The sequence below is a fragment of the Chiloscyllium plagiosum genome, unplaced genomic scaffold (genome assembly GCF_037043375.1).
Source record: "Chiloscyllium plagiosum isolate Xiang-an unplaced genomic scaffold, Cpla_swu_hap1 HiC_scaffold_51, whole genome shotgun sequence".
Lineage (NCBI taxonomy): Eukaryota > Metazoa > Chordata > Chondrichthyes > Orectolobiformes > Hemiscylliidae > Chiloscyllium > Chiloscyllium plagiosum.
Window position 1 is genome coordinate 3058860 of NW_028270189.1, and position 17509 is coordinate 3076368.

The window sequence follows — 17509 nt, forward strand, 5'->3', positions numbered from 1 at the left end:
TAGAGGGAGCTTTACTCTGTATCTAACCCCGTGCTGTCCCTGTCCTGGGAGTGTTTGATGGGGACAGTGTAGAGGGAGCTTTACTCTGTATCTAACCTCGTGCTGTCCCTGTCCCTGGGAGTGTTTGATGGGGGGACCGAGTAGAGGGAGCTTTACTCTGTCTGTAACCCCGTGCTGTCCTGTCCCTGACAGTGTTTGATGGGGGACAGTGTAGAGAGAGCTTTACTCTGTATCTAACACTGTGCTGTCCCTGTCCTGGGAGTGTTTGATGGGGACAGTGTAGAGAGAGCTTTACTCTGTATCTAACCCCGTGCTGTCCCTGTCCTGGGAGTGTTTGATGGGGACAGTGTAGAGAGAGCTTTACTCTGTATCTAACCCCGTGCTGTCCCTGTCCTGGGAGTGTTTGATGGGGGGACAGTGTAGAGAGAGCTTTACTCTGTATCTAACCCCGTGCTGTCCCTGTCCTGGGAGTGTTTGATGGGGGGACAGTGTAGAGAGAGCTTTACTCTGTATCTAACCCCGTGCTGTCCCTGTCCTGGGAGTGTTTGATGGGGGGACAGTGTAGAGAGAGCTTTACTCTGTATCTAACCCCGTGCTGTCTCTGTCTCTGGGAGTATTTGATGGGGGACAGTGTAGAGAGAGCTTTACTCTGTATCTAACCCCGTGCTGTCCCTGTCCTGGGAGTGTTTGATGGGGGACAGTGTAGAGAGAGCTTTACTCTGTATCTAATCCCGTGCTGTCTCTGTCTCTGGGAGTGTTTGATGAGGGGACTGTGTAGAAGGAGCTTTCCTTTCTGACTGACAGACCACAGGGAGTCAGACATCCCATTGCAAAGAACAGAGTGAGCTTTCCGATGTGTTTGGCAGAGCAGACGGCGCAGTGAGGAGACAGAGAGCGAGTGCTGATGGACAGAGTACCTCAGTCAGTAGACAAGGACATCCTTCGTAAAATACCAGTAACATAACAGACCCAGCACCAGGATCATCCCGATGAGAAATCTCGGAATCCGGAAATGACAGTGAGGCTTCTGAAAGAGACACACAGATGTTTCTGGCACTTTCCCAATACGCTGATATCCCCCAGCACAGCCCAATGAGAGCCTCAATACCCCAACTCCCAGGCCATTCAGCCCCGAGACTAGCTCCGAGTATTCCTGCACACAACCAGGCTCCTCGCGTTCCCCACTATCTCCATCTCCTGCTCATCCGCGGATCCTGCCTTCCCTCTCACCCTCCTCTTAATATCACCCCTCTCCACCCACCATATACACACCCTGAGCCTCTCTCTGTGGGAACGAGTCCCCCATTCTCCCCTCTCCCTGTGGGAGTGAGACCCCATTCTCCCCTCTCCCTGTGGGAGTGAGTCCCCCATTCTCCTCTCTCCCTGTGGGAGCGAGTCCCCCATTCTCCTCTCTCCCTGTGGGAGCGAGTCCCCCATTCTCCCCTCTCCCTGTGGGAGCGAGTCCCCCATTCTCCCCTCTCCCTGTGGGAGCGAGTCCCCCATTCTCCTCTCTCTCTGTGGGAGCGAGACCCCTTTCTCCTCTCTCTCTGTGGGAACGAATTCCCCATTCACCCCTCTCCCAGTGGGATCAAGTCCCCCTTTCTCCCCTCTCCCCATGGGAGTGAGTCCCCCATTCTCCCCTCTCCCTGTGGGAGCGAGTCCCCCATTCTCCCCTCTCCCTGTGGGAGCGAGTCCCCCATTCTCCCCTCTCCCTGTGGGAGTGAGTCCCCCATTCTCCTCTCTCTGTGGGAGCGAGTCCCCCATTCTCCCCTCTCCCTGTGGGAGCGAGTCCCCCATTCCCCTCTCTCTGTGGGAGCGAGTCCCCCATTCTCCTCTCTCCCTGTGGGAGCGAGTCCCCCATTCCCCTCTCTCCCTGTGGGAGTGAGTCCCCCATTCTCCTCTCTCCCTGTGGAAGTGAGTCCCCCATTCTCCTCTCTCTGTGGGAGCGAGTCCCCCATTCCCCTCTCTCCCTGTGGGAGCGAGTCCCCCATTCTCCCCTCTCCCTGTGGGAGTGAGTCCCCCATTCTCCTCTCTCCCTGTGGGAGCGAGTCCCCCATTCTCCTCTCTCCCTGTGGGAGCGAGTCCCCCATTCTCCCCTCTCCCTGTGGGAGCGAGTCCCCCATTCTCCTCTCTCTCTGTGGGAGCGAGACCCCTTTCTCCTCTCTCTCTGTGGGAACGAATTCCCCATTCACCCCTCTCCCAGTGGGATCAAGTCCCCCTTTCTCCCCTCTCCCCATGGGAGTGAGTCCCCCATTCTCCCCTCTCCCTGTGGGAGCGAGTCCCCCATTCTCCCCTCTCCCTGTGGGAGCGAGTCCCCCATTCCCCTCTCTCTGTGGGAGCGAGTCCCCCATTCTCCTCTCTCCCTGTGGGAGCGAGTCCCCCATTCCCCTCTCTCCCTGTGGGAGTGAGTCCCCCATTCTCCTCTCTCCCTGTGGAAGTGAGTCCCCCATTCTCCTCTCTCTGTGGGAGCGAGTCCCCCATTCCCCTCTCTCCCTGTGGGAGCGAGTCCCCCATTCTCCCCTCTCCCTGTGGGAGTGAGTCCCCCATTCTCCTCTCTCCCTGTGGGAGCGAGTCCCCCATTCTCCTCTCTCCCTGTGGGAGCGAGTCCCCCATTCTCCCCTCTCCCTGTGGGAGCGAGTCCCCCATTCTCCTCTCTCTCTGTGGGAGCGAGACCCCTTTCTCCTCTCTCTCTGTGGGAACGAATTCCCCATTCTCCCCTCTCCCAGTGGGATCAAGTCCCCCTTTCTCTCCTCTCCCCATGGGAGTGAGTCCCCCATTCTCCCCTCTCCCTGTGGGAGCGAGTCCCCCATTCTCCCCTCTCCCCATGGGAGCGAGTCCCCCATTCTCCCCTCTCCCCATGGGAGTGAGTCCCCCATTCTCCCCTCTCCCTGTGGGAGCGAGTCCCCCATTCTCCCCTCTCCCTGTGGGAGCGAGTCCCCCATTCTCCCCTCTCCCTGTGGGAGTGAGTCCCCCATTCTCCTCTCTCTGTGGGAGCGAGTCCCCCATTCTCCCCTCTCCCTGTGGGAGCGAGTCCCCCATTCCCCTCTCTCTGTGGGAGCGAGTCCCCCATTCTCCTCTCTCCCTGTGGGAGCGAGTCCCCCATTCTCCTCTCTCCCTGTGGAAGTGAGTCCCCCATTCTCCTCTCTCTGTGGGAGCGAGTCCCCCATTCCCCTCTCTCCCTGTGGGAGCGAGTCCCCCATTCTCCTCTCTCCCTGTGGGAGCGAGTCCCCCATTCTCCTCTCTCTCTGTGGGAGCGAGTCCCCCATTCCCCTCTCTCCCTGTGGAAGTGAGTCCCCCATTCTCCCCTCTCCCAGTGGGATCAAGTCCCCCTTTCTCCCCTCTCCCCATGGGAGTGAGTCCCCCATTCTCCCCTCTCCCTGTGGGAGCGAGTCCCCCATTCTCCACTCTCCCTGTGGGAGCGAGTCCCCCATTCTCCCCTCTCCCTGTGGGAGTGAGTCCCCCATTCTCCTCTCTCTGTGGGAGCGAGTCCCCCATTCTCCCCTCTCCCTGTGGGAGCGAGTCCCCCATTCCCCTCTCTCCCTGTGGGAGTGAGTCCCCCATTCTCCTCTCTCCCTGTGGAAGTGAGTCCCCCATTCTCCTCTCTCTGTGGGAGCGAGTCCCCCATTCCCCTCTCTCCCTGTGGGAGCGAGTCCCCCATTCTCCCCTCTCCCTGTGGGAGTGAGTCCCCCATTCTCCTCTCTCCCTGTGGGAGCGAGTCCCCCATTCTCCCCTCTCCCTGTGGGAGCGAGTCCCCCATTCTCCTCTCTCTCTGTGGGAGCGAGACCCCTTTCTCCTCTCTCTCTGTGGGAACGAATTCCCCATTCTCCCCTCTCCCAGTGGGATCAAGTCCCCCTTTCTCCCCTCTCCCCATGGGAGTGAGTCCCCCATTCTCCCCTCTCCCTGTGGGAGCGAGTCCCCCATTCTCCCCTCTCCCCATGGGAGCGAGTCCCCCATTCTCCCCTCTCCCCATGGGAGTGAGTCCCCCATTCTCCCCTCTCCCTGTGGGAGCGAGTCCCCCATTCTCCCCTCTCCCTGAGGGAGCGAGTCCCCCATTCTCCCCTCTCCCTGTGGGAGTGAGTCCCCCATTCTCCTCTCTCTGTGGGAGCAAGTCCCCCATTCTCCCCTCTCCCTGTGGGAGCGAGTCCCCCATTCCCCTCTCTCTGTGGGAGCGAGTCCCCCATTCTCCTCTCTCCCTGTGGGAGCGAGTCCCCCATTCCCCTCTCTCCCTGTGGGAGTGAGTCCCCCATTCTCCTCTCTCCCTGTGGAAGTGAGTCCCCCATTCTCCTCTCTCTGTGGGAGCGAGTCCCCCATTCCCCTCTCTCCCTGTGGGAGCGAGTCCCCCATTCTCCTCTCTCCCTGTGGGAGCGAGTCCCCCATTCTCCTCTCTCTCTGTGGGAGCGAGTCCCCCATTCCCCTCTCTCCCTGTGGAAGTGAGTCCCCCATTCTCCCCTCTCCCTGTGGGAGTGAGTCCCCCATTCTCCCCTCTCCTTGTGGGAGCGAGTCCCCCATTCTCCCCTCTCCCTGTGGGTGCGAGTGCCCCATTCTCCTCTCTCCCCATGGGAGTGAGTCCCCCATTCCCCCCTCTCTCTGTGGGAGTGAATCCCCCATTCCCCCCTCTCTCTGTGGGAGCGAGTCCCCCATTCTCCCCTCTCTCTCTGTGGGAGTGAGACCCCATTCTCCCCTCTCCCTGTGGGAGCGAGTCCCCTATTCCCCCCTCTCCCTGTGGGAGCGCGTTCCCCATTCTCCCCTCTCCCTGTGGGAGCGAGTCCCACATTCTCCCCTCTCCCTGTGGGTGCGAGTGCCCCATTCTCCTCTCTCCCCATGGGAGTGAGTCCCCCATTCCCCCCTCTCTCTGTGGGAGTGAGTCCCCCATTCCCCCCTCTCTCTGTGGGAGCAAGTCCCCCATTCTCCCCTCTCTCTCTGTGGGAGTGAGACCCCATTCTCCCCTCTCCCTGTGGGAGCGAGTCCCCCATTCTCCCCTCTCCCTGTGGGAGTGAGTCCCCCATTCTCCTCTCTCTCTCTGTGGGAGCGAGTCCCCCATTCTCCTCTCTCCCTGTGGGAGCGAGTCCCCCATTCTCCCCTCTCCCTGTGGGAGTGAGTCCCCCATTCTCCTCTCTCCCTGTGGGAGCGAGTCCCCCATTCTCCCCTCTCCCTGTGGGAGCGAGTCCCCCATTCTCCTCTCTCTCTGTGGGAGCGAGACCCCTTTCTCCTCTCTCTCTGTGGGAACGAATTCCCCATTCTCCCCTCTCCCAGTGGGATCAAGTCCCCCTTTCTCCCCTCTCCCCATGGGAGTGAGTCCCCCATTCTCCCCTCTCCCTGTGGGAGCGAGTCCCCCATTCTCCCCTCTCCCCATGGGAGCGAGTCCCCCATTCTCCCCTCTCCCCATGGGAGTGAGTCCCCCATTCTCCCCTCTCCCTGTGGGAGCGAGTCCCCCATTCTCCCCTCTCCCTGAGGGAGCGAGTCCCCCATTCTCCCCTCTCCCTGTGGGAGTGAGTCCCCCATTCTCCTCTCTCTGTGGGAGCGAGTCCCCCATTCTCCCCTCTCCCTGTGGGAGCGAGTCCCCCATTCCCCTCTCTCTGTGGGAGCGAGTCCCCCATTCTCCTCTCTCCCTGTGGGAGCGAGTCCCCCATTCCCCTCTCTCCCTGTGGGAGTGAGTCCCCCATTCTCCTCTCTCCCTGTGGAAGTGAGTCCCCCATTCTCCTCTCTCTGTGGGAGCGAGTCCCCCATTCCCCTCTCTCCCTGTGGGAGCGAGTCCCCCATTCTCCTCTCTCCCTGTGGGAGCGAGTCCCCCATTCTCCTCTCTCTCTGTGGGAGCGAGTCCCCCATTCCCCTCTCTCCCTGTGGAAGTGAGTCCCCCATTCTCCCCTCTCCCTGTGGGAGTGAGTCCCCCATTCTCCCCTCTCCTTGTGGGAGCGAGTCCCCCATTCTCCCCTCTCCCTGTGGGTGCGAGTGCCCCATTCTCCTCTCTCCCCATGGGAGTGAGTCCCCCATTCCCCCCTCTCTCTGTGGGAGTGAATCCCCCATTCCCCCCTCTCTCTGTGGGAGCGAGTCCCCCATTCTCCCCTCTCTCTCTGTGGGAGTGAGACCCCATTCTCCCCTCTCCCTGTGGGAGCGAGTCCCCTATTCCCCCCTCTCCCTGTGGGAGCGCGTTCCCCATTCTCCCCTCTCCCTGTGGGAGCGAGTCCCACATTCTCCCCTCTCCCTGTGGGTGCGAGTGCCCCATTCTCCTCTCTCCCCATGAGAGTGAGTCCCCCATTCCCCCCTCTCTCTGTGGGAGTGAGTCCCCCATTCCCCCCTCTCTCTGTGGGAGCAAGTCCCCCATTCTCCCCTCTCTCTCTGTGGGAGTGAGACCCCATTCTCCCCTCTCCCTGTGGGAGCGAGTCCCCCATTCTCCCCTCTCCCTGTGGGAGTGAGTCCCCCATTCTCCTCTCTCTCTCTGTGGGAGCGAGTCCCCCATTCTCCCCTCTCCCTGTGGGAGCGAGTGCCCCATTCTCCTCTCTCTCTGTGGGAGTGAGTCCCCCATTCTCCCCTCTCCCTGTGGGAGCGAGTGCCCCATTCTCCTCTCTCTCTGTGGGAGCGAGACCCCCATTCCACCCCTCTCCCTGTGGGAGCGAGTCCCCCATTCTCCCCTCTCCCTGTGGGAGCGAGTCCCCCATTCTCCCCTCTCTCTGTGGGAGAGTCCCCCATTCTCCCCTCTCCCTGTGGGAGTGAGTCCCCCATTCTCCCCTCTCCCTGCGGGAGCGAGACCCCCATTCCACCACTCTCTCTGTGGGAGCGAGTCCCCCATTCTCCCCTCTCCCCATGGGAGCGAGACCCCCATTCCACCCCTCTCTCTGTCGGAGCGAGTCCCCCATTCTCCTCTCTCCCTGTGGGAGCGAGTCCCCCATTCTCCCTTCTCCCTGTGGGAGAGAGTCCCCCATTCTCCCCTCTCCCTGTGGGAGCGAGTCCCCCATTCTCCCCTCTCCCTGTGGGAGCGAGTCCCCCATTCTCCCCTCTCTCTGTGGGAGAGTCCCCCATTCTCCCCTCTCCCTGTGGGAGTGAGTCCCCCATTCTCCCCTCTCCCTGTGGAAGCGAGTGCCCCATTCTCCCCTCTCCCTGTGGGAGCGAGTCCCCCATTCCCCCCTCTCCCCATGGGAGCGAGTCCCCCATTCCCCCCTCTCCCTGTGGGAGCGAGTCCCCCATTCTCCCCTCTCCCTGTGGGAGCGAGTCCCCCATTCTCCTCTCTCCCTGTGGGAGCGAGTCCCCCATTCTCCCCTCTCCCTGTGGGAGAGTCCCCCATTCCCCCCCCTCCCTGTGGGAGTGAGTCCCCCATTCCCCCCTCTCTCTGTGGGAGCGAGTGCCCCATTCTCCCCTCTCCCTGTGGGAGTGAGTCCCCCATTCTCCTCTCTCTCTGTGGGAGCGAGTGCCCCATTCTCGTCTCTCCCTGTGGGAGCGAGTCCCCCATTCTCCCCTCTCACTGTGGGAGCGAGTCCCCCATTCTCCTCTCTCTCTGTGGGAGCGAGACCCCTTTCTCCTCTCTCTCTGTGGGAACGAATTCCCCATTCTCCCCTCTCCCAGTGGGATCAAGTCCCCCTTTCTCCCCTCTCCCCATGGGAGTGAGTCCCCCATTCTCCCCTCTCCCTGTGGGAGCGAGTCCCCCATTCTCCCCTCTCCCCATGGGAGCGAGTCCCCCATTCTCCCCTCTCCCCATGGGAGTGAGTCCCCCATTCTCCCCTCTCCCTGTGGGAGCGAGTCCCCCATTCTCCCCTCTCCCTGTGGGAGCGAGTCCCCCATTCTCCCCTCTCCCTGTGGGAGTGAGTCCCCCATTCTCCTCTCTCTGTGGGAGCGAGTCCCCCATTCTCCCCTCTCCCTGTGGGAGTGAGTCCCCCATTCCCCTCTCTCTGTGGGAGCGAGTCCCCCATTCTCCTCTCTCCCTGTGGGAGCGAGTCCCCCATTCCCCTCTCTCCCTGTGGGAGCGAGTCCCCCATTCTCCTCTCTCCCTGTGGGAGCGAGTCCCCCATTCTCCTCTCTCTCTGTGGGAGCGAGTCCCCCATTCCCCTCTCTCCCTGTGGAAGTGAGTCCCCCATTCTCCCCTCTCCCAGTGGGATCAAGTCCCCCTTTCTCCCCTCTCCCCATGGGAGTGAGTCCCCCATTCTCCCCTCTCCCTGTGGGAGCGAGTCCCCCATTCTCCCCTCTCCCTGTGGGAGCGAGTCCCCCATTCTCCCCTCTCCCTGTGGGAGTGAGTCCCCCATTCTCCTCTCTCTGTGGGAGCGAGTCCCCCATTCTCCCCTCTCCCTGTGGGAGCGAGTCCCCCATTCCCCTCTCTCTGTGGGAGCGAGACCCCCATTCTCCTCTCTCCCTGTGGAAGTGAGTCCACCATTCTCCTCTCTCTGTGGGAGCGAGTCCCCCATTCCCCTCTCTCCCTGTGGGAGCGAGTCCCCCATTCTCCTCTCTCCCTGTGGGAGCGAGTCCCCCATTCTCCTCTCTCTCTGTGGGAGCGAGTCCCCCATTCCCCTCTCTCCCTGTGGAAGTGAGTCCCCCATTCTCCCCTCTCCCTGTGGGAGTGAGTCCCCCATTCTCCCCTCTCCTTGTGGGAGCGAGTCCCCCATTCTCCCCTCTCCCTGTGGGTGCGAGTGCCCCATTCTCCTCTCTCCCCATGGGAGTGAGTCCCCCATTCCCCCCTCTCTCTGTGGGAGTGAGTCCCCCATTCCCCCCTCTCTCTGTGGGAGTGAGTCCCCCATTCCCCCCTCTCTCTGTGGGAGCGAGTCCCCCATTCTCCCCTCTCTCTCTGTGGGAGTGAGACCCCATTCTCCCCTCTCCCTGTGGGAGCGAGTCCCCCATTCTCCCCTCTCCCTGTGGGAGTGAGTCCCCCATTCTCCTCTCTCTCTCTGTGGGAGCGAGTCCCCCATTCTCCCCTCTCCCTGTGGGAGCGAGTGCCCCATTCTCCTCTCTCTCTGTGGGAGTGAGTCCCCCATTCTCCCCTCTCTCTGTCGGAACGAGTCCCCCATTCTCCCCTCTCCCCATGGGAGCGAGACCCCCATTCCACCCCTCTCCCTGTGGGAGCGAGTCCCCCATTCTCCCCTCTCCCTGTGGGAGCGAGTCCCCCATTCTCCCCTCTCTCTGTGGGAGAGTCCCCCATTCTCCCCTCTCCCTGTGGGAGTGAGTCCCCCATTCTCCCCTCTCCCTGTGGGAGCGAGACCCCCATTCCACCCCTCTCTCTGTCGGAGCGAGTCCCCCATTCTCCTCTCTCCCTGTGGGAGCGAGTCCCCCATTCCCCCTTCTCCCTGTGGGAGAGAGTCCCCCATTCTCCCCTCTCCCTGTGGGAGCGAGTCCCCCATTCTCCCCTCTCCCTGTGGGAGCGAGTCCCCCATTCTCCCCTCTCTCTGTGGGAGAGTCCCCCATTCTCTCCTCTCCCTGTGGGAGTGAGTCCCCCATTCTCCCCTCTCCCTGTGGAAGCGAGTGCCCCATTCTCCCCTCTCCCTGTGGGAGCGAGTCCCCCATTCCCCCCTCTCCCCATGGGAGCGAGTCCCCCATTCCCCCCTCTCCCTGTGGGAGCGAATCCCCCATTCTCCCCTCTCCCTGTGGGAGCGAGTCCCCCATTCTCCCCTCTCCCTGTGGGAGCGAGTCCCCCATTCTCCCCTCTCCCTGTGGGAGAGTCCCCCATTCCCCCCTCTCCCTGTGGGAGTGAGTCCCCCATTCCCCCCTCTCTCTGTGGGAGCGAGTGCCCCATTCTCCCCTCTCCCTGTGGGAGTGAGTCCCCCATTCTCCTCTCTCTCTGTGGGAGCGAGTGCCCCATTCTCCCCTCTCCCTGTGGGAGCGAGTGCCCCATTCTCCCCTCTCCCTGTGGGAGTGAGTCCCCTATTCCCCCCTCTCTCTGTGGGAGCGAGTGCCCCATTCTCCCCTCTCCCTGTGGGAGCGAGTCCCCATTCTCTCCTCTCCCTGTGGGAGCGAGTCCCCCATTCCCCCCTCTCTCTGTGGGAGCGAGTCCCCCATTCTCCCCTCTCTCTGTGGGAGTGAGACCCCATTCTCTCCTCTCTCTGTGGGAGTGAGACCCCATTCTCCTCTCTCTCTGTGGGAGCGAGTCCCCCATTCTCCCCTCTCCCTGTGGGAGTGAGTCCCCCATTCTCCCCTCTCCCTGTGGGAGCGAGTCCCCCATTCTCCTCTCTCCCTGTGGGAGCGAGTCCCCCATTCTCCCCTCTCCCTGTGGGAGCGAGTCCCCCATTCTCCCCTCTCCCTGTGGGAGTGAGTCCCCCATTCTCCTCTCTCTCTGTGGGAGCGAGCCCCCCATTCTCCCCTCTCCCTGTAGGAGCGAGTCCCCCATTCTCCTCTCTCTCTGTGGGAGCGAGTCCCCCATTCTCCTCTCTCCCTGTGGGAGCGAGTCCCCCATTCTCCCCTCTCCCTGTGGGAGCGAGTCCCCCATTCTCCCCTCTCCCTGTGGGAGCGAGTCCCCCATTCTCCCCTCTCCCTGTGGGAGCGAGTCCCTCATTCTCCCCTCTCCCTGTGGGAGCGAGTCCCCCATTCTCCTCTCTCTCTGTGGGAGCGAGTCCCCCATTCCCCTCTCTCCCTGTGGAAGTGAGTCCCCCATTCTCCCCTCTCCCAGTGGGATCAAGTCCCCCTTTCTCCCCTCTCCCCATGGGAGTGAGTCCCCCATTCTCCCCTCTCCCTGTGGGAGCGAGTCCCCCATTCTCCCCTCTCCCTGTGGGAGCGAGTCCCCCATTCTCCCCTCTCCCTGTGGGAGTGAGTCCCCCATTCTCCTCTCTCTGTGGGAGCGAGTCCCCCATTCTCCCCTCTCCCTGTGGGAGCGAGTCCCCCATTCCCCTCTCTCTGTGGGAGCGAGACCCCCATTCTCCTCTCTCCCTGTGGAAGTGAGTCCACCATTCTCCTCTCTCTGTGGGAGCGAGTCCCCCATTCCCCTCTCTCCCTGTGGGAGCGAGTCCCCCATTCTCCTCTCTCCCTGTGGGAGCGAGTCCCCCATTCTCCTCTCTCTCTGTGGGAGCGAGTCCCCCATTCCCCTCTCTCCCTGTGGAAGTGAGTCCCCCATTCTCCCCTCTCCCTGTGGGAGTGAGTCCCCCATTCTCCCCTCTCCTTGTGGGAGCGAGTCCCCCATTCTCCCCTCTCCCTGTGGGTGCGAGTGCCCCATTCTCCTCTCTCCCCATGGGAGTGAGTCCCCCATTCCCCCCTCTCTCTGTGGGAGTGAGTACCCCATTCCCCCCTCTCTCTGTGGGAGTGAGTCCCCCATTCCCCCCTCTCTCTGTGGGGGCGAGTCCCCCATTCTCCCCTCTCTCTCTGTGGGAGTGAGACCCCATTCTCCCCTCTCCCTGTGGGAGCGAGTCCCCCATTCTCCCCTCTCCCTGTGGGAGTGAGTCCCCCATTCTCCTCTCTCTCTCTGTGGGAGCGAGTCCCCCATTCTCCCCTCTCCCTGTGGGAGCGAGTGCCCCATTCTCCTCTCTCTCTGTGGGAGTGAGTCCCCCATTCTCCCCTCTCTCTGTCGGAACGAGTCCCCCATTCTCCCCTCTCCCCATGGGAGCGAGACCCCCATTCCACCCCTCTCCCTGTGGGAGCGAGTCCCCCATTCTCCCCTCTCCCTGTGGGAGCGAGTCCCCCATTCTCCCCTCTCTCTGTGGGAGAGTCCCCCATTCTCCCCTCTCCCTGTGGGAGTGAGTCCCCCATTCTCCCCTCTCCCTGTGGGAGCGAGACCCCCATTCCACCCCTCTCTCTGTCGGAGCGAGTCCCCCATTCTCCTCTCTCCCTGTGGGAGCGAGTCCCCCATTCCCCCTTCTCCCTGTGGGAGAGAGTCCCCCATTCTCCCCTCTCCCTGTGGGAGCGAGTCCCCCATTCTCCCCTCTCCCTGTGGGAGCGAGTCCCCCATTCTCCCCTCTCTCTGTGGGAGAGTCCCCCATTCTCCCCTCTCCCTGTGGGAGTGAGTCCCCCATTCTCCCCTCTCCCTGTGGAAGCGAGTGCCCCATTCTCCCCTCTCCCTGTGGGAGCGAGTCCCCCATTCCCCCCTCTCCCCATGGGAGCGAGTCCCCCATTCCCCCCTCTCCCTGTGGGAGCGAGTCCCCCATTCTCCCCTCTCCCTGTGGGAGCGAGTCCCCCATTCTCCCCTCTCCCTGTGGGAGCGAGTCCCCCATTCTCCCCTCTCCCTGTGGGAGAGTCCCCCATTCCCCCCTCTCCCTGTGGGAGTGAGTCCCCCATTCCCCCCTCTCTCTGTGGGAGCGAGTGCCCCATTCTCCCCTCTCCCTGTGGGAGTGAGTCCCCCATTCTCCTCTCTCTCTGTGGGAGCGAGTGCCCCATTCTCCCCTCTCCCTGTGGGAGCGAGTGCCCCATTCTCCCCTCTCCCTGTGGGAGTGAGTCCCCTATTCCCCCCTCTCTCTGTGGGAGCGAGTGCCCCATTCTCCCCTCTCCCTGTGGGAGCGAGTCCCCATTCTCTCCTCTCCCTGTGGGAGCGAGTCCCCCATTCCCCCCTCTCTCTGTGGGAGCGAGTCCCCCATTCTCCCCTCTCTCTGTGGGAGTGAGACCCCATTCTCTCCTCTCTCTGTGGGAGTGAGACCCCATTCTCCTCTCTCTCTGTGGGAGCGAGTCCCCCATTCTCCCCTCTCCCTGTGGGAGTGAGTCCCCCATTCTCCCCTCTCCCTGTGGGAGCGAGTCCCCCATTCTCCCCTCTCCCTGTGGGAGTGAGTCCCCCATTCTCCCCTCTCCCTGTGGGAATGAGACCCCATTCTCCCCTCTCCCTGTGGGAGTGAGTCCCCCATTCTCCTCTCTCTCTGTGGGAGCGAGCCCCCCATTCTCCCCTCTCCCTGTGGGAGCGAGTCCCCCATTCTCCTCTCTCTCTGTGGGAGCGAGTCCCCCATTCTCCTCTCTCCCTGTGGGAGCGAGTCCCCCATTCTCCCCTCTCCCTGTGGGAGCGAGTCCCCCATTCTCCCCTCTCCCTGTGGGAGCGAGTCCCCCATTCTCCCCTCTCCCTGTGGGAGCGAGTCCCTCATTCTCCCCTCTCCCTGTGGGAGCGAGTCCCCCATTCTCTCCTCTCTCCCTGTGGGAGCGAGTCCCCCATTCTCCCCTCTCCCTGTGGGAGCGAGACCCCATTCTCCCCTCTCCCCATGGGAGTGAGACCCCGCATTCTCTGCCTCTCTCTTCCAACGGAGTGGCTCCCTGTTCTGCTCCCCGTTTACCTGAAGGGGCCGCGGGAGGTGACAGAGATAGGGAGGGGCTGTAGGGACTGGAGGGGTTGACAGAGATAGGGAGGGGGTGTAGGGGCTGGAGGGGGTGACAGAGATAGGGAGGGGGTGTAGGGGCTGGAGGAGGTGATAGGGAGGGGGTGTAGGGGCTGGAGGAGGGGACAGGGATAGGGAGGGGGTGTAGGGGCTGGAGGAGGTGACAGAGATAGGGAGGGGGTATAGGGGCCAGAGGAGGGGACAGAGATAGGGAGGGGGTGGAGGGGCTGGAGGAGGTGACAGAGATAGGGAGGGGGTGTAGGGGCTGGAGGAGGTGATAGGGATAGGGAGGGGGTGTAGGGGCTGGAGGAGGGGACAGGGATAGGGAGGGGGTGTAGGGGCTGGAGGAGGGGACAGGGATAGGGAGGGGGTGTAGGGGCTGGAGGAGGGGACAGAGATAGGGAGGGGGTGTAGGGGCTGGAGGAGGTGACAGGGATAGGGAGGGGGTGTAGGGGCTGGAGGAGGGGACAGGGATAGGGAGGGGGTGTAGGGGCTGGAGGAGGTGACAGAGATAGGGAGGGGTGTAGGGGCTGGAGGAGGGGACAGGGATAGGGAGGGGGTGTAGGGGCTGGAGGTGGTGACAGAGATAGGGAGGGGGTGTAGGGGCTGGAGGAGGTGACAGAAATAGGGAGGAGGTGTAGGGGCTGGAGGGGGTGACAGAGATAGGGAGGGGGTGTAGGAGCTGGAGGAGGTGACAGAGATAGGGTGGGGGTGTAGGCGCTGGAGGAGGGGACAGGGATAGGGAGGGGGTGTAGGGGCTGGAGGAGGGGACAGAGATAGGGAGGGGGTGTAGGGGATGGAGGAGGGGACAGGGATAGGGAGGGGGTGTAGGGGCTGGAGGAGGGGACAGAGATAGGGAGGGGGGTAGGGGCTGGAGGAGGGGACAGAGATAGGGAGGGGGTGTAGGGGCTGGAGGAGGAGACAGAGATAGGGAGGGGGTGTAGGGGCTGGAGGAGGGGACAGGGATAGGGAGGGGGTGTAGGGGCTGGAGGAGGGGACAGAGATAGGGAGGGGGTGTAGGGGATGGAGGAGGAGACAGAGATAGGGAGGGCGTGTGGGGGGTGTAGGAGGAGACGCATAAAGGGAGGAATGTAGTGGAGAGAAGTTGGTTAGAGTCCAGTTGGTGTTGGGTTGGCCATGGGTATTTAAGAGGCTTGTTGGTTCCATGAAGATATTTGATTGTGTGAGGCACCATGCCTGCTGATAGGCTCAGAGAGCCCGAGCTATTGAATTGTTAAAAGGAGACAGGCCTTTGGCTGGTTGTGACCATCGAGTGTGGGGGTGGAGGGAGTGAGTGTTGAAGGTGGGGGTCAGTGTGTCGATCGAGTGTGGGGGGGGTGGAGGGAGTGAGTGTTGAAGGTGGGGGTCAGTGTGTCAATAGTGTGGGGGTGTAGAGGGAGTGAGTGTTGAAGGTGGGGGTCAGTGTGTCGATCGAGTGTGGGGGGGGTGTAGAGGGAGTGAGTGTTGAAGGTGGGGGTCAGTGTGTCGATCGAGTGTGGGGGGGTGGAGGGAGTGAGTGTTGAAGGTGGGGGTCAGTGTGTCAATAGTGTGGGGGTGTAGAGGGAGTGAGTGTTGAAGGTGGGGGTCAGTGTGTCGATCGAGTGTGGGGGGGTGGAGGTAGTGAGTGTTGAAGGTGGGGGTCAGTGTGTCGATCGAGTGTGGGGGGGTGGAGGGAGTGAGTGTTGAAGGTGGGGGTCAGTGTGTCGATCGAGTGTGGGGGGGGTGGAGGGAGTGAGTGTTGAAGGTGGGGTCAGTGTGTCGATCGAGTGTGGGGGGGGTGGAGGGAGTGAGTGTTGAAGGTGGGGGTCAGTGTGTTGATCGAGTGTGGGGGGGTGGAGGGAGTGAGTGTTGGAGGTGGGGGTCAGTGTGTCGATCGAGTGTGGGGGGGTGGAGGGAGTGAGTGTTGAAGGTGGGGGTCAGTGTGTCGATCGAGTGTGGGGGGGGTGGAGGGAGGGAGTGTTGAAGGTGGGGGTCAGTGTGTCGATCGAGTGTGGGGGGGGGTGGAGGGAGTGAGTGTTGAAGGTGGGGGTCAGTATGTCGATCGAGTGTGGGGTGGTGGAGGGAGTGAGTGTTGAAGGTGGGGGTCAGTGTGTCGATCGAGTGTGGGGGGGGTGGAGGGAGTGAGTGTTGAAGGTGGGGGTCAGTGTGTCGATCGCGTGTGGGGGGTTGGAGGGAGTGAGTGTTGAAGGTGGGGGTCAGTGTGTCGATCGGGTGTGGGGGGGTGGAGGGAGTGAGTGTTGAAGGTGGGGGTCAGTGTGTCGATCGAGTGTGGGGGGGTGGAGGGAGTGAGTGTTGAAGGTGGGGGTCAGTGTGTCGATCGAGTGTGGGGGGGGTGGAGAGAGTGAGTGTTGAAGGTGGGGGTCAGTGCGTCGATCGAGTGTGGGGGGTGGAGGGAGTGAGTGTTGAAGGTGGGTGTCAGTGTGTCGATCGAGTGTGGGGGGGGTGGAGGGAGGGAGTGTTGAAGGTGGGGGTCAGTGTGTCGATCGAGTGTGGGGGGGTGGAGGGAGTGAGTGTTGAAGGTGGGGGCAGTGTGTCGATCGAGTGTGGGGGGGTGGAGGGAGTGAGTGTTGAAGGTGGGGGTCAGTGTGTCGATCGAGTGTGGGGGGGTGGAGGGAGTGAGTGTTGGAGGTGGGGGTCAGTGTGTCGATCGAGTGTGGGGGGGGTGGAGGGAGTGAGTGTTGAAGGTGGGTGTCAGTGTGTCGATCGAGTGTGGGGGGGTGGAGGGAGTGAGTGTTGGAGGTGGGGGTCAGTGTGTCGATCGAGTGTGGGGGGGTGGAGGGAGTGAGTGTTGGAGGTGGGGGTCAGTGTGTCGATCGAGTGTGGGGGGGTGGAGGGAGTGAGTGTTGAAGGTGGGTGTCAGTGTGTCGATCGAGTGTGGGGGGGGTGGAGGGAGGGAGTGTTGAAGGTGGGGGTCAGTGTGTCGATCGAGTGTGGGGGGGTGGAGGGAGTGAGTGTTGAAGGTGGGGGTCAGTGTGTCGATCGAGTGTGGGGGGGGTGGAGGGAGTGAGTGTTGAAGGTGGGGGCCAGTGCGTCGATCGAGTGTGGGGGGGTGGAGGGAGTGAGTGATGAAGGTGGGGGTCAGTGTGTCGATCGAGTGTGGGGGGGTGGAGGGTGTAAGTGTTGAAGGTGTGGGTCAGTGTGTTGATCGAGTGTGGGGGGGGTGGAGGGAGTGAGTGTTGAAGGTGGGGGTCAGTGCGTCGATCGAGTGTGGGGGGTGGAGGGAGTGAGTGTTGAAGGTGGGGGTCAGTGTGTCGATCGAGTGTGGGGGGGGTGGAGGGAGTGTGTTGAAGGTGGGGGTCAGTGTGTCGATCGAGTGGGGGGGGGTGGAGGGAGTGAGTGTTGAAGGTGGGGGTCAGTGTGTCGAACGAGTGTGGGGGGTGGAGGGAGTGAGTGTTGAAGGTGGGGGTCAGTGTGTCGATCGAGTGTGGGGGGGTGGAGGGAGTGAGTGTTGAAGGTGGGGGTCAGTGTGTCGATCGAGTGTGGGGGGGTGGAGGGAGTGAGTGTTGAAGGTGGGGGTCAGTGTGTCGATCGAGAGTGGGGGGGTGGAGTGAGTGTTGAAGGTGGGGGTCAGTGCGTCGATCGAGTGTGGGGGGTGGAGGGAGTGAGTGTTGAAGGTGGGGGTCAGTGTGTCGATCGAGTGTGGGGGGGTGGAGGGAGTGAGTGTTGAAGGTGGGGGTCAGTGCGTCGATCGAGTGTGGGGGGTGGAGGGAGTGAGTGTTGAAGGTGGGGGTCAGTGTGTCGATCGAGTGTGGGGGGGGTGGAGGGAGTGTGTTGAAGGTGGGGGTCAGTGTGTCGATCGAGTGTGGTGGGGGTGGAGGGAGTGAGTGTTGAAGGTGGGGGTCAGTGTGTCGATCGAGTGTGGGGAGTGTGGAGGGAGTGAGTGTTGAAGGTGGGTGTCAGTGTGTCAATCGAGTGTGGGGGGGGAGGGGAGGGAGTGAATGTTGAAGGTGGGGGTCAGTGTGTTGATCGAGTGTGGTGGGGGGAGGGAGTGAGTGTTGGAGGTGGGGGGTCAGTGTGTCCATCGAGTGTGGGGGATGGAGTGAGTGTTGATGGTGGGGGTCAGTGCGTCGATCGAGTGTGGGGGTGGAGGGAGGGGGTGTTGAAAGTGGGGGTCAGAGTGTCGATCGAGTGTGGGGGGGTGGAGGGTGTGAGTGTTGAAGGTGGGGGTCAGTGTGTCGATCGAGTGTGGGTGGGTGGAGGGAGTGAGTGTTGAAGGTGGGGGTCAGTGTGTCGATCGAGTGTGGGGGGGGTGGAGGGAGTGAGTGTTGAAGGTGGGGGTCAGTGTGTCGATCGAGTGTGGGGGGGTGGAGGGAGTGAGT

The 17509-nt window shown here is 62.3% G+C and overlaps 1 long non-coding RNA gene across 1 annotated transcript in view; it reads right to left on the minus strand.

Moving 5' to 3' along the window:
* The window catches only part of LOC148134940 (uncharacterized), a 103160-nt gene that overhangs the window by 3576 nt on the left and 82075 nt on the right, over positions 1 to 17509 (minus strand). The window contains exon 2 of the long non-coding RNA XR_015755561.1: positions 918 to 1027. This is a non-coding gene — a long non-coding RNA (uncharacterized LOC148134940). The remainder of the gene's footprint in view (positions 1 to 917; positions 1028 to 17509) is intronic.